Here is a 5,025-nt window from a genome sequence, read left to right as displayed (position 1 = left end):
ATATATATGCATATGTAGTCACAGGACGTCATGAAACATGTACAACAAAAAGTACGAAGCACGAGTACATAGGACATGAACTATTCTTTCGAAGAACGAAAGACACAAATTGAAAACAAAAACAGACATAAAGAACGACCCTTCATCAGTTGTTGGCTGTTTTTCTAGTCTCGTATTTCGAGCATTAAACAACAAGATACGCTTTCGATAAAACAGTTTCTCCTGCAAAGCAAATTAAATAAAATTTGGGCAATGCTGGTGGTATATTCTCCACATCGTGCAAATGATGTATGCTCACGGTGCACTGGAAAGAATAGAGTTTCACTGCTTTAAGGCGGTCCCATAAATCGTGATCAGTCATGCCATTAATTCGTTTAGTGAATGTCCTCTGGGTTGATTCAATTTTCGAGATGTTTTGTTTTGTATGGGGAGACCACAGGGTGCAGCAGCATTCGAGGTGTGGCCATACAAAGGAGGAGAAAAGTGGAATGATAACACCTTATCCTCTGGACTGGAAGGTTCTTAAGATCCAGGAGGTCATCCTACGAGCTATATCAACCTTATTGAGATTGTTATCAACAATTACTGAGATTATTATCAACAATTACTCCTGGGTCTCTGATATTATAGGATGATGTGAGATCTTTCCCTAAAGGAAGAGAGTGTGGTTGTTTTAGCATAGGCTTTTTTCCAAAATGCATCAGCTCAAATTTTTCCTCGTTTAGTTGCATTTTGTTTTTGTCTGCCCATTGCCTGACAGCATATAGATCAGACTGGAGTTCAGTTCGGTCTTCTTCTTCATTGATGATTTTCTGGAGCTTAGTGTCATCAGGAAATATTTTCACTTTGCTGTGTTTTACAACGCTGGAAAGGTCGTTTATATAGATTATAAAGAGGAGCGGGCCCAAAACAGTACCCCGAGGAACACCACTGGTGATTTTTGCTGGGCTTGAGTGGACTCCATCGGCCTCAACATGTTGTGTTCTGTTCGCCAGGAAATACTCAATCCAGTGTAGAAGTTTTCCACGGATTCCAACATTTGCCAATTTTGAGAATAAAATATTATGGTCAACTCTGTCGAATGCTTTACTGAAGTCAAGATATATGACATCAGATTTCGCACCTGTTCCCAAGGCTTTAAGTATATCATCGATGTGGTGTAAGAGCTGTGTTAGACAGTCCCTGCCACAGCGAAAGCCATGCTGGTTTGAATTTAGGAGCGTGTGGATCTCCAGGAAACCAGCTGTCCTAAATGAATGAATTAATACCTGATATTGAAATATTTGAAATTCCGACTCAAGGCTACTTTTATTATCAAAATCGTAAGTCTATCGGCAATGTTCTGAATGTTTATGACATCATCTTTTGGATTCAGAGATGTTCATCTGTTCTCCTGTTTCTCTGTAGTTAGCAGGGGGATTGTAATTGGTGTAGACATTACCGCCAGCATCTGAAATTCTGACCATAAAATTTATGTCACCTGTAAAGTGTATTTTCATTAGGATTATATTCTACTAGTTTAGTTTTATGTCATTCTCTGACAGTTATTATGCAGTTCTCTGACTTTTAATCGCCTCTTTTTTATGGAAGATTAATTTTTATCTGCGTGTTTTCTTTTATGTATGCAATTACTCCCTGTTTTAACACAATGCTGACCCATCGGGCGTGTTGTATTTGTATGGCCAATATAATATTGATTTCCCCAAGAATACAACTTTTAAATTTGCAATCAAATTCATAAAACATATCAAAGAAGCTATTAATAGTTTCTTTACTGATTAACAGGACAACTGTTTGTTATTGATAAGGTTTGTAATGTTAGTGTAGGTACAACGTTATTTTGGTGCTAACTAATGGTTTAGTACAAGAACTTTTGTGTTGCGTTTTATGAGATTATTGAAAATCTGTTCGTCTGGTTATTAGTAAAGGTATATTTGATTCATTTGAAACACTTCACGCTCACACTTGACTGATGACGTATAAATCTAACGGTAAAAAGTTTAGAGTTTTACGAAAATGTATTCACCATTCAAAACTGGTGTTGCTTAATACAAGCAGACTGTAATATATACTAACATCATTTTGAACTAAAGAAGAAGCTATTAAAATCTAGAAATGTGAAAGATAAATTTATGAACGTCACTATTCGAATATACAAGACCATGGTTTCGATTCCCAGCATAGATGGTGAATTGTGCTCTTCAACAAAAAACTTCATTTCATGTTGCTCAAGTGCATTCAGCTTTAAATGACTAACCCTGTGACGGAATGGTGTCCCATCCTAGAAGATGTTGGGATTTGAGTGACTGATAATTCACGGAGGCCCGGTAACCCGCACTTTCAGACTCCACTGTTCGAAACAGACTTCTAGAAAATCATGAGAAAATTTGAAAGAAACGATAAGAATATTAGGCTTCTGTTATCAATGATATATATTTGTATGTATGTACGCGTGTGTGTGTATGTCTGCGTATATTTATGGTCGCAAGCGATTATTTTTGTCTGCGTGATTGACACTATAGGTGCTTGTGGTCTTCTGCTTGGGAATATACATACGGAAGCCGCTTAAGAACTTCCTTCGGAAACATAAGATGCAGGGATCGGTTCCACCGTGTGACATCTTAAGCAAGTGTCTTTTGCTATAGTTTTGCGTGGACCGAAGCGTAATGGGGCAGACTGAGTAAGCGGAAACTATGCGGAATCATGTGGAATAGAGTCCATCTCTGATTTAATGGGGCAGCTCTATCACATATTTTACGTTGATTGTACCTGAGTATTGACACATAAGGAGTACACAAGGACTTATATAGTTATTTAATTAGGAAGTAGTTCAAACAACTGAATCTTCGTCCTCGAAATTGACGGAGATTGGTTATATTTCCTTTACATTATACATGCGGATATCTATGTTTCTATTGATCGTATCAGCTAGGACCCTCGTCGTCGTAACCGACGGTGTGCTCCTAACTAATATCTTTACGTGTGCTAGCGTGTGGTGTGTGTGTGTGTCCACTATATGGAAATTTAGGCGTAGTCCTTGGGATATGAGGCTGAATCCGTGTATCTATATGTGTGTACATGTGCATTTACACGTGTATGAGTTTGCATGTGCATTTGTACCTTAGCTTTTCCATTCACTTATGGTCATCTCTATTCATATTAGATTTTTTTTTCTATGTTTTCAATGTTTTTTGTGTGCATGTTTTCTGAAACTATACGTTTTTCATTGTCATAATTTTTATTTAATGACTGTACTGGAGGCGTCACATATGCCGTCTTATATCTTATGTACATAGTAACATGTAATTTAGTTTTCACTTGCGTGATCAACGAGAATTCCCTTAAATATTAGAGTAGCAACAGAATAAGGACAGCACAATCGTGTGTGTGTGTGGGCGTTTGTGTTTGTGTGTATGTATGTGTGTGTATGTGTGTGTGTGCGTGTGTGCGCTTGTGTTTGCGCTCGTGAGTGCGCTCGTGTGTGCGCTCGTGTGTGTTTGTGTGTGTGTAAGTGTAGAAAGTGAATGAATATGAAATAGTACTGTAACAAAAAAATCTGAAATATTTTTTTTTTCATTTATTTCTTTTAATCCTTTTATCAAATTATTCATGTAAATTCTTTCTCGTAATCAAAGATCCTAGATAGAAAGCATTTTTCATTATTAGAAAATACTGCATATTACGAGTAATATACAGTCTACCTGTCAGCGCATTATGTTTGTTAACAAAACTTACTCATATACGCATTCCGCTCTTCCAAAAATAGCTGTGTGGTTTAGAACTTTGTTTTGCAGCGATATGGTTGTGACTTCATTCCATCTGCGTAGCACTTTGAAAATAAATTATATATATATATATATATATTGGGTTATCCTATAAATAATGCGTTTTTTTTCAATTGCAAAAATTAAAAGTTAGATGGGAGCGGGATAAACTACCTGCATCAACTTGCTATAAAAGCAGGCGGTAATTTTACCTTGTATTTATTCTAAATGCAAGTTTTGAAGAGTGCAGTTCGATTTTAACAGTTATTTTTTCAAAGCTATAATGGGAGTGACAGAGGAGCATATTCGGCATATTTTGCTTTATGAGTTTAATAAAGACAACACAACGGAAAACGCCAGGAATATTGATGCAGTATATGGGGATCAAACAATAAGCGTAAGCCAGTGTTAACGCTGGTTCCAGAAATTCCGAGCCGGACATTACAGCTTAGAAGACGAGCCTTGTCCTAGAAGATCTGTAGAGGTCGATGAGAACGTCCTGCAAACCTTGGTGGAACAAAATCCCATCTTAACTGTTGAGGAACTAGCTGAGAAGCTTAGATTTGGTCATTCAACCCTTCATGGATACCCGCGTACCATCGGAAAAGTCAGCAAATTGGGTCGAACTTTCCGAGTCTAATCGCGCGCAGAGAGTGGATGCATGCTCTTCTTTGCTGTTAAGTCTCACAAATGAACCTTCTCTTGGACCGAATAGTGACTGGTGACGAGAAATGGGTTCTCTTTCAACATGTCAAGCACCAAAGACAATGGGTAGGGTAAGGAGAAACACCGGTACTCCAGGCTAAAGAAGATCTTCACCCACGTAATGATAACAAAGGAGATCTACTGCGAGCAGCTTGAGCGACTTAAGTCGGCGCTTGAAGAAAAACGACCATCTTTCGTTTCAAGACGCTAGATTCCAAACGCTAGATCAGTTTCAATGGGAAACGATGCCCCACCCACCATATTCGCCGGACATTGCCCCATCTGATTATCATTTAATCCGCAGTCTTCAAAATCATTTGGATGGGAAAAATATGAACTCTGTAGATGAGGTCAGAACAATGCCGCAGGAGTATTTTTCGTCACGGACGAGTGAATTTTGGATGAGGGGGGGCGCTTGCAAGTCTACTAGATATGTGGAAGAGTATTATAGAAAATGAAGGAGAGCATATTTTAGATTAAAATAGAAATTTTTTTATCTTAATTTTGAAAAATGAACCGCAATATTTTGGGTATGACCTAATATATGCGTGTGTGT

Source organism: Octopus bimaculoides, chromosome 2 (assembly GCF_001194135.2).
Source record: "Octopus bimaculoides isolate UCB-OBI-ISO-001 chromosome 2, ASM119413v2, whole genome shotgun sequence".
NCBI lineage: Eukaryota > Metazoa > Mollusca > Cephalopoda > Octopoda > Octopodidae > Octopus > Octopus bimaculoides.
Note: the sequence above shows the minus strand (reverse complement) of the source record.